A 22,913-nucleotide genomic window follows, 5' to 3' on the forward strand; every position below is an offset into this window, starting at 1 on the left:
ATAAAATGCATATTATACAGAACTATGCCAGATGGAATGATAATGTTCCCCCAGGATATACAGAGCATTTAACAAAAATTCCAGGTATGGCAAACTTCCCTTTGAATTCTTGGTCAGGGTAGTCAAAGAGACTCTTAAAACAGTATCAGCTATTGTCATTGCCCTTGGTTGCCTCCAAGAACATAGTGATAATACCCTAGTGCTGAAGACACCACAAACTTTGGACACAGTGCTTGAAGGAATCGAGTTGTATCTGACCTGGAAGCCTCCACCCTGAGGAGCAACTCTAATAGTATCAGAAGATGTTATGCTGCCAATGAATACAAAAACATCAATCATCCTATTCAACTTTAAAGCATATGAACTATAACAACTGGCTCACCAAGATATCCCTAATGGTATAATAATGGCACTTTTGTCTTTGGGTGATTGTCAGCTGCTTCATTGGACTATAGGGCCCCTCAATGGGAGGGAATTCATGCCTGGTACTGTAATCCTAGTCAAATACCTCTGGCTGGGGAGGCCATAGACCCTAGAGAAGAACCTACTACTTCCATTTTCCTAACCCAATACAATTTCTACCTGTATTCTAAACACTTACCTTTAAACCCACAAATAATTGTAGTGCTTATCACTCATCAAAGAAGAGTCTTTTTGCATCATATAGAGAGGGTAAGAGACAGCCTTAACTGATCAAAATGCAAAATCTAAATGACTGTAGGTTGCCAAATCACAATTAATTCACATGAAATGCAACCCCTAAGGCTCAGTGAACATTGTAGTAGATGGGGCAGAAAGTTTCAAGTGTCAGGGAACCAGGATACCTGCATCTCCATGGAATCTTCTGGACATGACAGACAAACTTCACTCATGAAATCTCCACAGCATGATTGGTTAACCAAGACATACATAATGACAACAACCAGCTGCTATAGGAAAGTAATGGTTGCTGAGATCACAAGAATCAGTTTTCTCCAGGGACAAGCTCTCCAGCAGGTTATACAATACTAAACTCATGTATGTACCAGCACCATTAAGTGGACTCAGTAAATTTCATATACACATATATATATAATATATATATGAAAATACATATATACATATATACATATATGTGTAACATAATATATATTATATGTAACATAATACATAAAACATACATTTTTAATATTTTTATTTTATGTATATGAATGCATTGCCTGCATGCATGTAAGTGCACCCATGTCATGCAATGCCCACAGAGGTCACAAGAGGGTGCCATATCCCCTGGCACTGGAGTAAGAATGGTTGTTAGCCACCGTGTGGTGCTGGAAACTGAACGTAGGACCTATGCAATAGCAGCCAGTGCTCGTAACCACTGAGCCGTCTCTCCAGCCCATAAACATTTTTATAAATATATATAATACTATTCAAAGAGGAGGTCAGAAATTTGAGAAGGAGTTGGTGAATGCAGGAAGAGGTGGAAGGGGATAATGGGTAGAAATGATGTTGTGCAGTACACGTATGAAATTCTCAAAAAATAAAAGTAATTTTAAAAAAGAATGATTACAAATTCAGACATGACTCAATGTTCTGAACTTTGTTTGTTTCCACTGAGTTTGGAGCAGAATAAAGGTATGATTTGACATTTTTACCTATTGCAAAACTCTAGGTTCAAACGTGTTCTAGTTGGTAAACCCTCCAACCAATTTTGAAAACAAATGCCTTATAAGGAGGGCCAATAGATATTTTATGCATCAAACACTTCTTACTGAATGATGTTTTGATGAAATAATTACAAATGAATCAGAAGGAGTAAATTACCCTTGAAATAACAATACTTAGCATTTTCATTTTCGAACTGTTTATCAAATTACTAATTATTTAATTTACAGTCTAGCATCATGATGAAAGGTTTTCTCCTTCAGTTTTATAAATGAGAGAACTGAGCTATTAGGGGAGGTGATGTGCTTATATCAAGAAGGCCAATATAGAAAGAACAAGCTGGTACCTTGATTTCACACAACTGTTCATGTTTGTATACCATCTATTTAATCTTAGTTATCTATTGCTGTTTGCAAAATGTGTTGAAATTCAGTAGCCTAAAACAGTATTTTCCCAAGTTTCTCTTGGTCAAGACACATCTTGTCTGTTATTTGTTCCACACCACATTGTATAAAACTATTCACATTACTGTGATGTCGTAAATGTTTATTGTCCTCCTTGGTCTGTCTATACATGGTCTCAAAACATCATCTAGCACAAGTTTCTGTAAGCATGGTTACTAGTGACCCCAAGACAGAAATAGAACCTTTGAATCCCCTCTACAACCAGGTTTGGAGCTTAGGGGATTGGAGAAGAGTTCAGTGATAAAACATTTGTGGGCCCTTGGTTTGAGCACTAGCCAAAAAGAAATTAGTCTTGAAAGACCAAGCAAGAACCTCATTCTTCTGGAGTGGTTTGGTCAAATAAAGCTGTACAATCAGCTTAATATTTCAAGAAGATAATCACACATCACATGTTATCCTTTGAAGGAATAGAATGGATAGACAGACAGGGATTGGACAGCTGTTACTAGAGATTCTCTGGTGCACATATATTTCCCTTTCTATCATCATTTGAAACTGACAGTCACATTTTCAGTTTGGTTAGCTTAATGTTCCTAGTTTACTAACTTACTTTTGCAGTAGACATTTTTACTTATTTTTCACCACTTGTTTTGTTTTATTTTATATTTTGAGTTCCACTTCATTCCTGACATACCTAGGACATGAGAACACAGTGATGAATAAGAAATGAAAATTTTTTCATCTATGGGAGTAAAGCTCCATCATTAATCAACAATGAAGAAGTCAATAAATAAACAACAGAATCCCATAGTGATATTTTTTACAGAACTTCCCCATGGCAAATGATCTACTGCTGAGAAAGTAAGTTAGATTGTCCAATCCAAGGTGAGGTATTAAAGCTAAGAGCTCTCTAACAGGAATCTGATAGCTAGTGCGGAGGCTCAAGGCAATGACAAGTTTGACATGCTTTGGCAAGAGGAGGACTCCTAAGGGCATTGGGATTCACAAGCATAGAGGGAAATGCTGGGAAAGAAGAGAAGAACAGCCAGAGCATCACCACAGAGGGATCTGTGGATAGCTTTTATAAGTTTGGGTGCCATGCCAAGTTTGGTAGGAACCATCTAGAATTTTTTGGTATGTCTCTAACTTGTGTTTTTAAGGCCAACTCTAAGAATTAGCTAATAATTTGGATGTAGGAAAGAAAAGAGCAATTAAGGTTAAATCTGACTCTTACTTTCTTTTAGATAAATATGATAGCAAAGGCATGCTATTTACCACAATTGACTAAATTGAGAAAACAATGAGCATATGGAGAAAGGAAAATTAAATGATAAATTTTTGACATATAAAGTTGAGATATTACTAAGTACAATTGAGGTGTTTTAGTTTCAGCATTACAATAATGAAATGTCTGGTGAAGAATAGAAATTATTGTTTTTCTGGTAGATGATGTTAGTGATTGTGATGATGGTTGCATTAGTGGTGAAGGTGGCTTGGGGTTAGTGGTGATGGTGGCGGTAGTGCTCTTAGTGGTGTTGGTGTTGGTATTGGTGCTGGTGCTGGTGCTGGTGCTGATGCTAATGCTAGTGGTGGTGGTTGTGATGTTGATTTTGATGGTGGTGGTGGTTGTATTTGTTTGTGTGATGGTGATGGAAGTAATGGTGGTGGTGGTGGTGGTAGAAGTGCTGTTGCTGCTGCTGCTGCTCTTGCTATTAGAGTCGACATTAAATATGAGTTCTATGAAAACTTACAGGAAGGTTTGTGTGCCATTTTGTAGTGCTCCTATTGTACGTTAGGAGTGTTGTTGTCATTTTGCTTGCCAGTAACATTCTTTCAATAAGGTTAAGGGCATACCAGAGGAAGTGCAAGGCTACAGTCTTTTTTTTTTTTTTTTTTTAACTTTGCTTCCCTTCCTTTCATCTTTTTACAACTCCAAGATTTCTTATTATGTACAAGATACAAGCCTAGTATTTAGTGCACTACATTATAGCCTACTTTATAAAGTGTAACAAAATAATCCTCAAAGAACACAAAGATGGGAAATATATGACCTAGGAAGTGCCACAGGGGTGGTCTCCAGGAAGAAGAGGAAGACTGATGTCCAACATATTATTTGCTGTCTTAAAGTGTGAACATCTTCCATGGAATTGGGGAACTAATCAAAGAGGTTAAGACTGAGACAAGATGGGGGAGGGGGTGGAGAACACTGTCAAAGTGCACTATGTACTTGTGGGAAAATGTCCATCATGAATTCTATCACTATGTTAAACATGAATAGCAAAAGCAGCAAAGTTAAATTAAAAAGTTCTCTTTATCTAGCTTCCTCATATTCAAAATGCAAAAAGATCTTTGAAGTAAAAGAGCCTCTGAGAGGTGAGAGGAAAAAAGAGACTTAAAATGATGTGTTATTCTGTGTAAACTAACCAATGATGGTGTTTAGGAAATAAAGAGTGAGAGGAATCGATTACACCAATTAAAGCAACAGCAACAGGATTCAAAACTTTCCTAGGAAGCTAATGATCTACGGAGCACAGAGCTAAACTTTCTGGGTTCAAACCTGTTTTTGTAGGTATTAACAAGTTTTTTAACCTTTATGTGCTTCAGTTCCCAGCAACAGTAATAAGATTGGCTTTCAAGAGTACATGATTTATTTATTGCAAAGGTCAAAGAACAGCAGCTGGTATATAAAAGGCACTTAATAAATGCAAGCTATTTTTTTACAGTATATTGCCTTATAATTTACAACTCATAGTAAGATAGGTAATTGTTAGTTATTAATAACCATTCTTATACCCTTCAGAATTGAAACTACCATGCTTATTCTCTGTTACTTCTTTAATACTAGGAAGCAAATAAGCTAGTGAACTCTTCTAGGGATTTTTGTCACTCTCAAAGGGCTAAAAAGTGAACTCAGACTGCTGTGTGACAGTTCTTAAACAACTTTTGTTTCTGCCCTCAGGAAAGGACTGTATTTCAGGAATTCAAAGGAGATCACGGTGACACACTGAGCTACGGACCAAACACACAGGGAGCCACTGAAATAAAAGACGTTGGATAAACAGGTGATGTTTTATACTCTTATCTCATGTGAGTCTGTAATCATTTGAGGTGGATGGGAATATAAATCAATTTTTGATACTCTTTCTGAAAAGGACTTGTTCATGAATAACTAGAAAGAATATAATCATAATAACATGCTAACTTAATTTCAAAATGTTTTCAAATACTTTGAATATGCTTTTATTTGTATGCACATTGTGATTTGCTTGTGAATATAAACCAAAAATAGCATACATTTAATATTTCTTCTCAACTTATTTTTCTACAGTATTTACTATTCATGTGAGGCATGCATACTCATAGACTTATAGGCTATATTTATCAGAGTTTAATGAGATATTACAGGGCTTTTCTCAGCTGATCAGAACATGTATTGTTGGACAAATTAGAATAGTTTAATAATTTAAAAACCAAAACAATATTTTAAGATGAAAGATGTTCATATATAATTCATAATATTGTTCATATTATTTTAGTTATATATTAATGTTAACTTATATTAACCTATAACTACACTTTCTCTGTATAAACAGATTTTCTTCATTCATATATCATGCAAAAGCATCTTTTGAAAATCAATGAAGTGGGGTGCCTTTTAAACTCAAAGACTGAAAAAGTACTAAACCTGATCCAAAATAAAATATTCATATTTCCTGAGATAAAGTTGTATTTGGAAGAGACAGAGAGGTTTTAGAAAATAAAGAGGAGGAGAGAAGAGGAAGAAAAGAGTTCTGATTTATGATAGTTCCGCAAAAACATATAATGTGTTTGACACCTGTGACCTAAGATCTTGGGACAATTTCACCCAGTCACCATGTTTCATTTTGAAAACTAAAGATATTATCCAACTTTTCATATGTATATACATATATATATATATATTATATAACTGTAAGACTGATTATTTTGTTTTCTGTATGTATGCATGGATATATGCATATTCACCTGCACTTGACCAGTTGAAACATGAGATTTTCACACCCACTGTTTCTCTTGGTGACAGATGGGCCTATGTGTTTATAGTAAGTTACAAAATCACGTGGTGACAGTCAAATAGCTCATAGAGCCAGCATCTCCTGTTTATTTCAGAGTATGCTACTAGAGTAAAGGCACGTATCAAGAGTTCGGAGTTATCCTGAGGTCCACCTTTGCTGCAGTGGTGGACCATGTATAAGATTTGGTCCAACATGTAATTGCAGAGACATCTAGTGGTCAGGTTCAGGAGTACAGCTTAAGAAAAACAATAGCGTGGACTTCTTTCCACAGAGGTTGTCACTGGCTCTGCTCCAGGAAGACTGGTAACCAGTGAAAGAGATCAGATCAAAATGGTCCATTATGCTTAACTGATAATTTCATTCTGTTCTATGAGCTGGGTCATATTTGGGATGAAAATAAAAGTGGTAGTAAATAATAATTAAAAACATAAAGTTAAATAAGCCGTTATGAGTATGATTTCAATACTTCTGCTCTACCTAAAAGGAAGGACTCTAAAGCAATAGACACTGACATTTGGGTTTCTCCTGAAGTATTTAGCAGATCAGAAATGACAACATTAGGCACAGAAATGACATTAGGCACTAACAACTTTAGCGTATGGTTTTATTTTTTTTATTTATGCTTCAAAGTAATGATTTTCTCAGAGGAAATAACTGAATAATAGAGGTAACATAATGCTGTGTATTGGTCATTAAAATGTTGTATGAATGTGTTTACAAAAATTCTAAGAATGAGAAAGAGTAGAAATTGACAGTCCTATGAGGAAGAACTAAAGAAAATTTTTTCTAGCTGGGCATGATAGTATACATATGTAGTCTCAGCCACGCAGGAGGGTCAGGCAGAAGAGTAATCCAAGTTCAAATGTGCTATGTCAGTCTGGGAAACAGAGCAAGCCTTAGTCTCTTTCTTTAAAAAGAAAGAAAGAAATGGAACACTTTTAATATAGAAGGGGGTACCACTGACATAGCTACAATAACATCAGAAATAACCTAATTTTTAATTGATAAACTATTATTTTGGTATCATTATGAAAAACACAAATGGTTTAGAAGCTATTCTATAACTTTAAAAAGTAGATGAATTACTTGACAAAGACATAAAGATAAAAAAGAGTTCTATCTACCTGATGACTTTATATCCATGCTCAGATGCCTAGAAGCTCAGAAAGTAACCAACTGTGACTAGTAATAATCAGATATTTAGAGATTAGAAATGCATGTGCAAACATCCAATGTCAATTGCATTGAAAAAGAATTTTTCTGTATGAAACTGTGTATTTTAATAATGAAATGGAGATCTTTTTTAAAGGTTAAAAAAAAAGAGTTCTTAGGCATATACAAAGAGGACACACACACATACACACACACACACACACACACACACACACACACAAACACTGACTCCACCCCAGGCAGATTTACATAAAAATAGAACCACCCTCTCTAATCCTCTGTAAGATCCTGTCCCCATGGTCAATGCTTTAGACAAGTTTTAAAATTAAATCTTTTTGCTTCATTTAATTCTAAATCTAATAAAATAAAACCAAAATCAATACTGAGATTTTTTTTTCTTTCTTTGTGGTAGAGTGGGAAATATTGTAATAAAGCCCCACTACATATGTAAACATTAAAGTACCTTCCAATGTACAGGATGTTGACCAACTCCTGATGTCCTGATCTTTTGAATAAGAAGGAAATGTGAAGTATCAGTTGTTTCATGATGTGTTACACAGGGAAGGATGAACTCTACAAATGGCTATACTGTATTCTAGGGTTTCAATACACCATTAAATAACCTGATATTACCAAATAATGGCCCAACATCAAATAAAGGAAATAACATAAAGCTCTAGAGACTATTATAATATAAAAATAAATATTCAAAAAAGAGACAAAAATAAATAAACAGTTATGGGATTAGTGAATTTTGAAACATATATTCAAGAATTACTTTATGTTCAGCTTATGAAATTATTTCATTTTTGAAACCTATGTTCTAGTAATATTTCATAACCAACAGTTGACTTTTTAGGGGAAACATATGACATACCCAAGACATGTATAGCCTTCTTATTTCCATTGATAATTTTAGTAAAATCCTGCTACTCTCGATTTCTCTGTAATTTTTACTATAGGTTTAAACTAAAGCCAGTGATTTTGAAAAAAGAAAATAGCATGAATTCCAAATCAGGCTTCCATGGTTGTTATTATCTTTTCTCAAAGTAGGTCTTACTAATCTGTAATTGTACATGTCTAAAATGCTCAGTTGAAAACACATCAGATGCTTATGTTACTCTAGTTATTGAAGGTACTAAATGATGGGCAGATGAATGATCTGCAGTGTGCTTTTGCCTCGTGCATGGACACAGGTTCATCATGGTTATTCGGATCACAACCCATGAGCCTGCAGCAGCAGTCTCTGTCTGTCCCTGGACTTTAACTACAAATGTAAGTTTTTAGGCCTCTCCCCTGACCCACAGACTTTGTGTAAACACATTGAAACTCGCAAAACACTGACACAGAATATTGTTTAGGCCTCGACATGTTTTTGGCACCCTTTCACCTGAAGCCCACAGAATCCCCATTGCTGGTGGGAGTGGAGAAACTACACAGAGGCACAGAAATCTGTTTTACAGACTTCTCAGATGATTTTATTTTCAAAGAAATTGAGACTTTAAATCCTTCACTGCTTCCCATCCATTTATGTAGGGCAGCCTCTGACTTTGAGTGTCATAATAAACAGTCAAAGCCTTTAGTCAAGTTGCTTTCTTTCTTCAACCTCATTCTTTTACTGTAAAATAGTATCTACTAAATCATTTAGGTCCTGATAATACAATACACAGAAAAAAACCCTTCATTAAAGTGTACAAATAGAAGAATTCATTCTCATGTGCCTAAGGATAATCCTACCATCTATATCCTGGTAGTATCGGATCTATGGAGATTGGAAAGGAGATCACACTCTCTCTGATAGAGTCGACCTGGGAAAGTGAGTCTTTCTGCTTGGGAAGTACACAAGGATTTCTGCATTCAGTGTTAATAGGAGGCTGTGGGGCAGCTTGAAGTCTGCAGATCTGCTCAGCTGCGGCTCAGTGAGCAGCTGGTAATGCAGCGTTCATATCACGCTGGCTCAGCTAAGAATACTCTTTCTATTCTTGTCGCTCTTTGTTTTGTTTTGTTTAGTTTAGTTTTGTTTTGTTTTGAGGCTGAGGTGTTAGGAAAAGAAGCAGTATCTGAATGCATTTCATGGTTATCCTGCATTTTATAAATCGGTGAATCCTCTCAGCCAACTTCAGCAATGGAGAGGCTGCCTCTGTTGCCAGGGAAGAAGCCAATGCCTGAAAGTCTCCGTGAAAACTAAAAGTCCACGAGGTCTATGCTCCTGGATGATCACTTAGACCTAGCTATTGATGCTGCCCCTTAATATAATTTCACTCACTAAAAGTAATGAAAAGTTTACAGGACTAAAGCTATTGCTTTAATTCTAAAACGATGGTATTGGGGGGTATTTGTTGTAAATGCCGGGCAATATTCATATTAGAACAACATTGAGATGTTATTAAAATGATATTTTATGGAGAAGTGAAGGTTGTTTATCTAGAAAACACTAATATATATTAAAGAGAATTGATAGATACAAATCAAGATTTAAATCTGCTCATGTTTTTATAAAAATTCCTAGATCTCAGAAGGTCACACATTTATTATTAAAGAAAATGTGTTGATCTATACCAGCATAGTAAGAGACTGGGTTCCCCATCTGAACTCATGACTCAACAATGACTAACACAGTAATATCTTCCAAGAAGTAAGCATTCAACAACATGCTTAATGTATGCTACTGAAGATGAGTGGGTACCTAAAGTTTAATTCCTCAGGGTCTTCTATTGTAAAACCCTATTTAATTATCCTATATTCACATAAGAATAACTTTAATATTTGTCAATAAGCATGTTTCTATCTATAGTACAATTATTATATAGGTCACTGTTTCCCCATTGGGTTTCATGGGGCACTATTAATTTGCTAAATGTGAACAAATGTTCAAAAAAAAATAGTGTTTCATAGTTGAATAATTTTGCAAAGCACTAAATTAAATCCAATTAAACATGCTTTTTAAATATAAGATTTCTTGATTTCTTCAAATAGTATCCTCTACTCATCTCTGTAAAAGAAAAAAAAAAAAAAACATGGAATGTTTCACAAACCTCTGAGACCCCAGAACAATTTCTTCCCCCAAATTCGTTGCATATTTTGTTTTTGGAAAATATATTACATGTGGGCTGAAGAGATGGTTCAGTGGTTAAGAACATGGGGCTGCTCTTGTAGAAACTCTGGTTTAGTACCCAGCACCCACAAGGAGGCTAACAAATGTCTGTAACTCCAGTTCTAGGGGATCCAAAGCCCTCTTCTGGACTATACTGGCATTGCCAAACATGAATGCACTTACATACATGCAGGCACAACACTCATACACATAAAATGAAAATAAATTAAATACAAAAGAAAATATGTTAGATGCTTTACATGGCAAGTGTTTGAGATAAATTTGCATCCTTTTAAGGTTGCCCAGACTGGCAGGACCACATGGCTTACCCCAGTTACTATCATTCATTTGGCATCTAGTTTTCCTGTTGGTTTGATAGTATTCAGGACAAAACTAGAATTCAAGTTTCAACCATAGAAGACAAGAGTAGGAAACTGATGTGGAGGAGGTGAGAGGCCCAGCATTTCATCTAAGCCTTTCATAATTCATTCCAGAGCCTGGCATCAACTCTCCAAGGAATTCTAAAATGCTGAAGCCAACCCCAATTAATGCATCCTATGTTTTAAGTAGTTTAACTGTATGACAATACATGTATTATTATAATTTTTAGTTATTTTTATTAAATATTTTATTTATTTTTTGAGAATTTTATACAATGTATTTTGATCACATTTTCATCTAATCTCAATTTTATGTTATCAGAGCTTCTGGATGAAGAGATACATCTATCCATGAGAAGCAGCAAAAGTAGAGAAATTCAACTTGTCAAAGTCCTATAGTGGCAAGAACACCTCTGAACTTAGAAGAAGCAGAAAAACTTTTACAAAAATAGGTCATAAGCCTCCATTGCCTGATGTACAGAAATCTCGTATGTGGCCACAACCTTCACACAGAGCCTATTTTTCAACACTAGTTTCTGCTTCTGAAGCTGATCAAGAGGAACTCAGGCTATAAAATTCTGCTTCTTCAAATCATCTTTCCATGCATACCACAACCTAGCTCCAATGACCTCTGCCAATGTTTCCCATAAGCTAAATGAAAAACTTTGCTTATATTTCAAAAATTCCCAGAATTAGTAGCCTTGAAATGGGGTTTTGATGTCCAGGATTTAAGAAGGAGGATGATCCAATGACAAACACCTTTTCTATAATGACCTTCCTATCGACAGCCCAATAAATCTGATAAAGCCCATGTCTGGTGCTATCTAAACAGATGTGAATAGCTGTGCATCTGCAAATCTTGTAAGTTAATCTCTGCAATCTTACCTAAAATATTCAATCTTTTTCAGTCTTTCCATAGAAAATATACTGTTACAAAATGCAACACCAGAGCCAGACCCAAACCCCAGCATGACTCAATGAATGTCATTAAAGATCACATTTCATGGCACCTGTCAACAACGTCTTTACTCCTACGCTACTCCAGCATCCTGTTGTTGACTGACCTCTGCAAATGCATTAAGAATATTGAGGTCAAACTTTGTGGAAAAGATAAGGCTTCAAATCATTAGCCATATTGTATAGGCCCTTTGATGCCATATGTCTTTTATTGTTTGCAATGTTCTTCCAACTTGGGCTGTCTAGGTTTTCATAGACAAACATTATGCGCATGTACTCACACAGTCCAGAACTGTCCTTTATGATGGGAATTCAAAAGGGTGTGAATTCACTCCCTTGTGAATCCCTAGCATCACTTGTGGGGGAAAATATTCTGAGTCGGTGTCTTCACAGAGTCTCCAAGCCTTAGACAGTTCATTTCCATGCCCCTTTGAAGATCGTCCTACGTCTTCATTCTTATAAGGCATTTCCTCCTATTCCATTGTCTCTATATTTAATATTAAGCTCATTCATTATATTTTTAATGACAGAATCCTCTGACATTTTGTTTGAGCACGTGCTTGTGTGTCTTTGTTTGTGTGTGTGTGTGTTGTGTGTTGTGTGTTGTGTGTTTGTGCGTGATAAGGATTATGTTGGTGCTTATCTTGGAAATATTCACAACCTTGTATGACACAGAAGGCACTGGACGTAAAAAGAAAGATGAAAAATTTCATGAAAATACAACAAATGTTGAACTTTAAGTGATGCTCAGATTCATTTTCTTATTTGAGCTATATATCAATGTAATTTGTTTACCGAACAATTCAACAGACATGTAGAGTAAATCTACTACATTTCAGGTACTGCCTACACCCTAGACAGAAGTGCTCTCTGCTCTTACAGATCTGACATTCTGAAGATATAGGCAACCTAATACAAGGTCATTACAAGATGTATAAAAAAGTTTTCAAATGGAGTCCAGCAAGTGCTGAGATGGAAGATAGCTCAGAGATTCTACCCTTGCAAGAAGACTGCACTTACCAAAGGGTCATGTGCTTTCAAATTGACCAATGAGCTCTTTAGGTTAAGAGTAAAGTATAAAAGCATTCTGAAACCATAGAATCAAGAGGAAATATGGCATTGTGTTGAATATCTGATCAAAGTCCAGCAATAAACAGAAAGGAAGTAAAGAAGGTAGGTGGAGAAGGCTGTCTTTAAATTATATAGAAGATCTGGAGCTGGAAGACATAATTTTGGCCTAAAGTATATAATGAATGTGACCATATGTCTGGTAGACTATAAGCACCTTTGATTATAGGACTCAAAAATCCTTGCTCAAAATATGTATTAGTATGTGAAATCAATCTCTCTCTCTCTCCCTCTTTCTCTCTTTCTCTCTCTCTTGCTCTCTCACTCTCTCTCTGTATGTGTGTGTGGTGTGCTTCAAATTATGCCCTGGGACTTTCAGAGTCTAGTGATCTACTACTGAGCTATCTTTCCAGCTCCTTAACTGTATTACTGTGGGCCAGTAACTTAAGCTATCCTGACTTGTTTCCTCATCTGAAAGCTGAACATAAAAACATTATTAACTGCATAATGTCATATAAGTAAAAGTATGTGCATCTCTGTCACTGGCATAGACTAAACATTATAAAAACAGTGGTCAATGAAATGTATAATGAAACATTTGCCTGCTTCCCAGTTCTACATTCTGCTAAGTTTTACTTTAAGGTTATTGAATGCCATGAAAAATAATCCATACCTGATTATTTGAAATGTGCATAGTCCTGTAAATTTCAAAAGATGAAGTTTTACCCTCTGAAGGAACTTAAAAGATAATTTGTCCTTTTAAATTTATCAGATAATGTTTGGACATAAGAGCACTGCTTCCTGAGAATATGTGAACAACTTCTACAAGCACTGTAGTCGACAGGCTCCTGGGCAAAAATACCTATTGACATACTTACAATGGTAGAACAGCCCTCAGAGCTTATAATAAAATTTGGCTACATTAAGCACCATGATCTGCCGTGCAGTCATATTCCAACATTTACACAGAATCTTGAGTTAGTACAAACAAACCCTTAGATTCACAAAAGAATAAACTTTTATTCTTTACTCTTCCTTGTCAAAAGACAAGATGTACAATTAATAAATTCATATGCATCCTACAGATACTACTGTATTTCATGCTTATGTAGTGAATTCACTTACTAAAGACAAAAGTGCTTCTGAGCACATTATATGTACAGGTGGGCATATGTGTGTGTTTGTATGAGTGTATGTATACTGTTAATATCTTTTAGACTTATCTGAAGCTTTTTCTTCCCTCTATGTCAGCTAGCTTGCTTAATTTTTTCTTTGTGTTGCCCCTTCACTAATTGGGCAAATGTGATAATTTGTAATGGGTCTCCAACTCATTAGTGTAATTTAGTCAGGTTCTACTGTGTTTTACGAGACACACACAGAGGCTGCTGCTGCTGCTGCACACATCTGTTTCTGGAGCTCTATTTCATAATCACCCACAATATTTGTGCTTTAAAACTGAGAAATGATTGCCCCTTAATCAGCTGTTTGTTATACTGGGCTACATAAATACATGTGGTATAATCCACAAATAAGTTTAGAATAAAACATAACAAAAATCATCTGCATCAAAATTTAAAGTTTATGCAAGTTTTACATGTGTATCCAAGCATATAAAATATATTTCCTTATGAAGGAAGGTGTCAAATATTTTAAACCACCTAGAAAATAATATTTTAAGGTATTTATAATCATAAATATTTGCTACATAAAATTGTCCTCCGACTGCCAAGCTAGACTGGCCAGCTGTGGACAGAAATCTCTTTTCCAAACTTGGTTGCACCTGCTTGCTTAGGATTACGAACTTGACTGTAGACCTTCCACAAGAAAAAGGGGGTGGGAGGCAGGGAAAGTCAATCACCCCTGCCATCAGTCTGTCAGCCCTAATTGCATGAGGGAAAGGATTAAGGTATATAGGTGAAAAATGCCATGAGGCGTTTGCCCTCGCCATTCTTGATGGCTGCTGGAAAGAGGATCCATACCGGGATGGAGGGGATCAAAAACACTCTTGTAAGTAATCCTTCACAGATCCATCTGCATAGAAGCCCAATAAACTCTTTAGTTCCCAAATTGTAGTTTGGAGAAATTATACCTCCTGTTGTCCTAAGGATGGTGGGTGCAGGGGGCCAGATGGCATTTGAGCCTCCCAGAAGGAATTTTAGCAACAGTATTTCTTTATCCAGATATATGCCACAAGATTTATTTTTTTGGTTCTTATTTTTAATTCCTCTAAGTTTAAATATCCATATCTTTAAAATTTAGACAAATATCTATAGCTTTTCCAAAGGAGTAAATTTTGAAAATGAACAGAAGTTGTAGACAAATAGACACAGAATTATTCTGATTTGCCAATAAAATATTGTTCAATCTGAAGAATGTTTACATCTAGTGGCAGCAAACTGAGATAGCTATCAGATATTTAAGGTGGGTGTGCAAACTGTTGATACTTGGAGTTCATTAGGCAAAATCATTTTCACCTCCTCAGTCATGAATTTGAAGGCCTAACCTTTGGACTAGAACCAGAAGAATCAGGCTTTTAAGATGTTGTTCTAGACTGCTTAAAACTATGAGTACACAGATCTGAGACTATAGTAAGTAATGCAGATTTAAAAGGTTCAAGGACGCCACCAAAGGAGAAAGTGAACTTGAGGTAGATGCTGGAAATTTGGAACAGAATTAAGAAGTTGAAAGTGTAGGAAATCTTGGTAGGCAGAAGGAGAGAAGATAGTCTAAGAGTCAAGGGAGGCACTATATGCTATGGCATGCATTTGGTAGGAGTCTATGGGAATTATGACAGAAGTAGAGAGAGGTTTGTTCAGATTCTTGCAGCTTAATTCACCAACCAATATGAAGAGTGATAAGAAGGGCTCATCATTGAGGAAGAAGGGATAGAAAGATTGTAACAGCCAGGGGAGGAGGTACATGACCATACAGAAATACAGACTTATAGGTTGTTGGGACCTTGCTCATATGAACTCACGACAATGGTGACAGCATGCACAAGATCCAAGCGAACTCAGACAAAAGCCTAACAGAACTGTGGAAATGGGCAGCAGGCCCAATCTTAGCTGAAGAACTATGAGGTAATTGGGTTGACTAGATCCCAGTGGATGAACTTGCACTGCGGGACATCTGGGGATACTAACTTGACTTGATAGGCATTAATGTAAATGACAAAATGCATGAAATCCAGTGTGTGGTGGGGAGCTACAGGAGGGTGTCAATGGGGAAGGAGATATAAAGCTGACTAAGATATTGTAAATGAAATATACAACAATTCAATAAAAATATACAAAACAGAGAATGGAAGATGAAAAGATTTTTCTGGAACCAGTCTCAGGCACAGACTCAAGAAGAAAGCAACTCATTTTCTGTTTCCAAAACTCATGCATTCATTAAGGAAGAAGGTCAAGACGATCTTCAACCAGAAGTCTGAAAAGTGATTCTTCACCAGTCCCACCAACATCTACAACCACGACCAAGGACTACATGCAACTAAGAGGTTAGTTTTTGGTGGACAAAACCCATGTTACTTTTTCAAGTAGGCAATGTGATTAGAATTATACTAGCCAGTTTTCACAGGGCTTTTTTTCTCCTTTTCCTGGATCTTAACATTGAGTCTAGATCCCATCTCAAAAACTAGGTTACCAATGGAAAAAAAAATCTAGAAAATCTGTAAATCATGTGTTATTGAGCCGTCCTTGCCCCAGCTTGGGAGAAAGGGAAACTGACATTTATTTGAAGAAAAACAAAGCTATTTTTTTTTCATTTCTATGTTTCTAGTACCTCAAAACTAAAGGATCATGTTGAAGACTTACTTAGAGGCCAGAGAATAGCCTTTGATCAGCTCTTCCCAGTTTGGTAAAGTGCCTTTCCATTCTAAACTGTGAGTGATTAGATATGATTCCCTCCAGAAAAAACAACAACAACAACAAAAAAAAAAAAACCAAAAACATTACAGAGGTCTGTTAACAGACCATCAGGTCAAAGTACTGAGGCCCTTTCCAGAAACAAAAAGGGACATAATCAGATTGAAAGAGAAAAGAGAAACTGAAGACACTAACGGAGTGGGTGCATATGTACCTTGATTTCCAATCTTTCAGTTTACAACAGTAATTAAGGTCCAGGAGGTATGGAAAGATTGTTCCAGGTTAGAAAAAGAATCCATTGATGCAGATCCAATTTTATTCAGAAGAGCGTAGGTAAACTTAAAACACAAGAGCAGGGAAACATAGAGGCAGTGTCAATTTTTAGGTGTCAGGCCAGCTAAACATTGGAGAAGTTGGAGCACCTGCGCTGTGTATTCAGTTTCAAAGACACAGACTTTTATAACCTTGAAACTGACTAATTTCTTTGGGCAAATCATAAATTGAATGAAGCTCACTGTCCTTATCAGCATCTGGAAAATAATGGCATCCCTGTTCTACAATTGAAGAGCTCTTAGCACATCATCTGTACCATCATACCATTAAAAACTGTTTCATCATGTGTTTTGTGGGGGTTTTCCAAAACACTCTACAGATCCATGACACAGTTCTGAAATTCTGAAGTTAGGATTGGTTCTTTTTGTTGATTTACTGTTTCTAAATGAATCTCGGAAGAAAAGGACACAGCAGATAGAAAGAAGAGTTTTCAAACTCAGCGAATCCTTGTGGGAGAGGGTAGAATGTGGTTATGCTGATAGCAATGAAAGAGATGAAAATCATACTTGTAGTAACAAAGACTCCCAGAAAAGTAAAGCAGTGAGGAGAAAAAGGTAGAAGAAACAAAGGAGAAGAAGGGAGGTATCATCAGTCCAAAGAAGACAAGAACTCAGCCTGTCCTAAGCTGGACAGACCCTTTCAGGAAAGTATTGATAGCCATAAGGATGTGCAAACATTTCAAAGCTATTTCCATATCCTCTCTTTGGCACTGGGGTCAGGGTAGTTTTAATTATAAGTTACTTAATGGTAACTAATAGCCCAGATTCTATGGTAGACGAAAGTTTCTCATCAAATCTCCCATATAAACATGGTTTCCCTTTGAAGAAGGAACCATGAGTTCTGTCCAGGAAATTTGTATTCTAGGTTGTTACACAACCTGTTGAACATCTCCACCAGGCAAAACTTAGAAAATCCATTTGCTTGCTTTTCAGTTCACAGCAAAGGGTTTTCCTTTATTGGAATCATTGTGTAAAACATTTGCCCTTCCCAGTTTTTAAACTCTGTTATTCAAATGTCTCAATATGTGAAGAAAATCTTAGCTTAAATGTATATTCTATATTGATTGCTTACTAGATCTTCAATATGTATGGTCACAGAGTTTTTTTCTAAACAGTTATTGACAAATGAACCCTATAGACTGTGTGTCTACTCCACCTTTGTATATGTGAACTGACCCAAAGGAATATAAATGTATTAATGAAAAGTACCTGTACAAGGGATTGAAACTTGTAACCCTTGAGTAGTTCACCCTCAAGTATGAAAAAGCTATGTTGTTTCACACATGCACACTTACCTACACATAAAGTAATGGCTGAGAACAATGACAGAATACACGGAATTGAATATTTTCATTATGCGTAATAGATGGGTAATTTTTTCACAGATAAAAGAACAATTAGAGCTAAAGTTTTCCCTTTTCTTTTACACCAGTCAGTCAAAAGAAGAGTGCTACTTCTACTCCTTCCCTTTGATACACGAAGAGGTAGTTCATTCAGTAAGATAAACTGCTTACTTTGCAAACCATGAGGTTCTGAGTTTAATCCCCCAAATCCATGTAAAAAGTACCTAACATGGTGGTGCACACCTGTAATCCCGCTGCTGGGGACACAAAAAGGTGAATCCATCCTTGTGGCTTGTTGGCCAGCCAGCCCAGCCAACTTGGGATGTTCTAGACCAGTGAAAGAGTCTGTCTTGAAAGAAAAGGTGAGTTGCACCCGAGGAATGAGATCTGAGGCTGTTCTAACTGCCACATGCACATACAGTTGCTCAAACTCACACACATGAACACACACAAATACACACAAAAAGCTTCTTAAATGTGACTTCTCCTGTATATTAGTCAAGCTGAAAGTCTCATTCACAACAACATAATGCTTTCAGGTTTACCTTTAGGAAGAATCCCTCAACCTATGAAATTCTGGCTTGGCTCCCTTCCTTTCTTAGTTTCCTTTCATGCTCTGCACCGAATAACTCAGTTTCTAGCAACATGTTCCCTACTGACATCATTACTACTCAAAGATAGTTTTCTTCCTATCTTTTATAATTGAATGGCTGACAAACAAAAACATTCACTTTTTTTATCCATTGCTTATGATGTAGCATTTTTTAATCTCCAGAGAACAAAAAAAATGTGAAGTAAGATTACAAGATATGATCATAATCATAGCTACTATTACTGACTATAAGTAAATAAATGGAATCATTATCATGATGAAATCCTTTTATTGAGCACCAGCAATATTCTAATCTCTGTTCTAAGTTCTTCCTAAGAATTATAAAAATTATGTTTCTTAGACTTTTCATAAAAACCCTGTAAGTTAAGATATGGAAGTACACATATAAAACTAACCTATCCAAAGTTATCTCACTAAATAGTGTGTATATGCCAAGAATAGCCAAGCACAAATTTAATACCAGCATTCAGGCTACAGATCCCTCTGAGATCGAGGTCCACCTGGGCTATGACATCTGGGAAAGCTGAGGTTACAGGGAGATACTGTCTCAAAAATAAACAAAAAGAGTGTGTATGCATATTTCGAAATACTTCTCAGTAAGTATATTCTGCAAATGTCTCCAAACTTGCAACTGCAGTGCAATACCTCCCTTGATGCCAACCATTCCATAAATACATGTGCCAAGTTCTAGACTATGATAAAAACCATGAAAATATAAAGTTGATGATGTACCATGTTGGGGATTAATTGGTTCACAGAAGGACCATTTTTAGGTCCCTTCAAGAAAACAAGATTGTGTATTTCCAGTGATAGAATGTGTCTTGATACTGTAACAGGATTATTTGGTTTTCATCTTGAGAAGCCTTGCTCAAGAATGCCTATAGTCAAGGTTACAATTGAGGAAACACTGAGTTAATTCTTTTAAAGTATTTCAAATTATCCTCTGAGAATTTCATACATAATAACAGAAACCATAGTGGTGAAGCATAGACAATGAGTTTTGAAATAAGCTAGTATTTGGGGCAAGGAAATAGATCCCTTTTTTCTTCATCTGTAATGTGAGAATAATAAAGTTTCCTCACTAATTTTTAGGAGAATGAATAAATCATCTAATCTACCTAGCACAGTGCCTCACAGAGAGAATGCATTTGTTGTTCATTTGTGACAAATATAACATACGACATTATCTTAATGTGTGGTGTCAGTGCAATCTACAGTATAATACACAGAAAATTTCCTTAATTCACAGCAGAGATTCAATCCTAGATGGTGGTGCTTAAGGCTGCAGTAGAGGCCAATGAATATGTGTTTGTTACTGTGACTCACTTGCACCTTCCTCCCTTTCTTGATGCCTTAGAATTGGATTTTGTAGAATGGGATTTAAAACACATGAAATATAGATTTGGTTTTCCTTCCCTGCAACCATAACATAGACTTCATCCATTCATTATATGGATAGTAAGATCTCACATTCTGAAGGACAAACCATACTCTTTTCATGCACAGGAAGGCTGACTGCACAGAACAGAAATACCTGGGTCAAGTGGTACCAGTTGTGCAGAGTTAGCAAAGCAGAATTGGCCTCATCACTGACAGCTCAGCTCAGCTACATTAATAGGAACAAGGCACTTTTACATCTTTAGCAATATGTTCTTGAACTAAATAAAGGTCATACACAATTATATAGCTTACTTTGGGTCAAAAGCTAGGAGAGTAATCTTAATTCTGTTTAACTATCAAGTCAGAATTCCAAGGGACAGCCCTGAAGACAACAGTATGCCACATCCAAATGCTGGAATTGCAGCAAAGACAAATGAAGTGAGAGTTCCTGTCCTTCCCACAGCAGTGATCACAATGTTGGCACTTGGTAGTTGTGGCTAGATAAGTAGATATCCTTTCACAGCTGGTGATCTAAAGGAGACACTGGAAAAAGAGCAATGCTAATGTCATTTGGTGACATTTGAATCATTTCTGCAACCACATATGAATGGACACACAGGATTCTAGGCACTCACATTCGGTACCATTTTGAAAATGTGAGCAAAAGCATAAAACTTGAAAGAGTTTAGCCTACTCTGAGCAGGCCCAGTAAAGCCTTAGTGCTTACATGGCAATATGGCTTCATCTGTCCTGTTTTACCTCAAGTTTTTGCTTTCTGTTACTGTGATAAACACCATAAACAAAGAGAACTTGGGGAGGAAAGGTTTTATTGGGCTTACAAGTCTGGGGAAGCCAAGGCAGGAACTCAAGGCAGGAACTGATGCAGAGACCATGGAGCTATGCTACTTACTGGCTTGCTTTTCCTGACTTCTTCAGGTGCTTTTCTTGTACAATCCAAGTTCACCAGCCCAGAGATGGCACCACCCACAATAGGGTAGGCCTGCCTAAAGCAATTAGCAGTCAAGACATGCCCACAGGCCAATCTGTTGTAGAAAATTTCTCAAATGAGGGTCCTTTTTCCTAGATATGTCTAGGTTGCTGTCAAATTGTCAAAAACAACCAGCATACTTTTAAATTCTCTTTTACATTTTAGCTCACTTATACAATGTTAAAAATATACCAAATTAGATTGGTCTTTCTCTTCCCTAAATTAGATTGAGATGGATGAATGAAAATATGTGAAATGCTTATAGAGATCCAAATTCCATGAAAGACTTTACCAAAAGTATTGTGTCCAGTCTTTCACTCCTTTGCCATAGAAACCTTTATGATTGCTTGTTCCTATTTTACAGAGTAGAAAATGGAGTCTCTGAGAGGTGGTCCACCCCAAGTTTGTTCAACTACAAAGCTAATATTGTACTCATTATCTTCATCTCTGCCTTTTAATTCTGGACTGTTTCATAAATGAAATTCACTGTGATAATGAGTATCTTCATTATGACCTGTCTGCTGTAGAAAAATATACTATTCATACATTTCCAAATGTAATTTAAATTCTAGTGAACAGTTTTACTATAAAAAGCTAGAATGCCCTCTTTGTAGACTATATGGCCTTAAACACCCAGAAGGAAAGTATAACCAAAGATTAAAGGGGCCAGGCCTTAAACACCCAAAAGGAAACTATAACCAAAGATTAAAGGGGCCAATATTATTTTTTAAGAGTCCATAGGTATAGCTAATGGCTACATAACAAGAAACAATGCCAGACAGGAGATACCTTCTTTTGAGTTGTTGGCCAGGATGGCCCAAGAGACTCCCAGATAGTAACCCAGCATAGAACTGGGAAAATGAACAGCAAACCCCAATCTTATATAAAGGAATATTGACAACTGATTGCTGCTAGATGAGGAACAGCTGACCTTCCTAAAACAAAGACCTTTGGATGGACAAGTACTGGAGAACGGCTGGGGTGCTGACAACACAGTGGACAGTAGCAGGGATGACGGAGTATAAGGGCTCTAGTGGGGGGGGTGGGCTATGGGAGGGTGCCATCTGGGAAGTGAGTGTATAGTTGAATAAAATGTTTTGGGATGTTCTGTGTGATATACACACACACATAAATCAACAAATTTAAAAAATGAGTTTGATGAGGAAGCATAAAAATTTACATCATGTTAATTAGCAGAGGTGATAAACATTACCATTGAAATCTACCCAATGACTTTATATCCATCACAGGTGCCAAGGATCTGAGTGCAACTGACTATGACTAGTAATAATCAGAAACATACAGATTAGAGATGCATGCACCAACATCACAGTGTTATTAGCAAAAATAATGAGTCTTTCTGTAAGAAAGAGTATATTTTAAAATGAAATGGAGATCTCTTTTAAAGGTTAAAAACTCATTCGATTTTATGTCTTGCAGGGCTTATACTGAGTTCAATATTTTATAACTGTATTAATTCAACAGCAAACCTAAAAAAATTTTATAGCCACTTTTGAAAGAGATATATCTTTGCCCTGGAAATTGTTATTGAGTATATAAACGCTATAATGAAAAGCTTCTTCTAAAAAATAATAAATAAATAAATAAATAAATAA

Source organism: Nannospalax galili, unplaced genomic scaffold (genome assembly GCF_000622305.1).
Source record: "Nannospalax galili isolate Female #2095 unplaced genomic scaffold, S.galili_v1.0 scaffold203, whole genome shotgun sequence".
NCBI classification, from domain to species: domain Eukaryota; kingdom Metazoa; phylum Chordata; class Mammalia; order Rodentia; family Spalacidae; genus Nannospalax; species Nannospalax galili.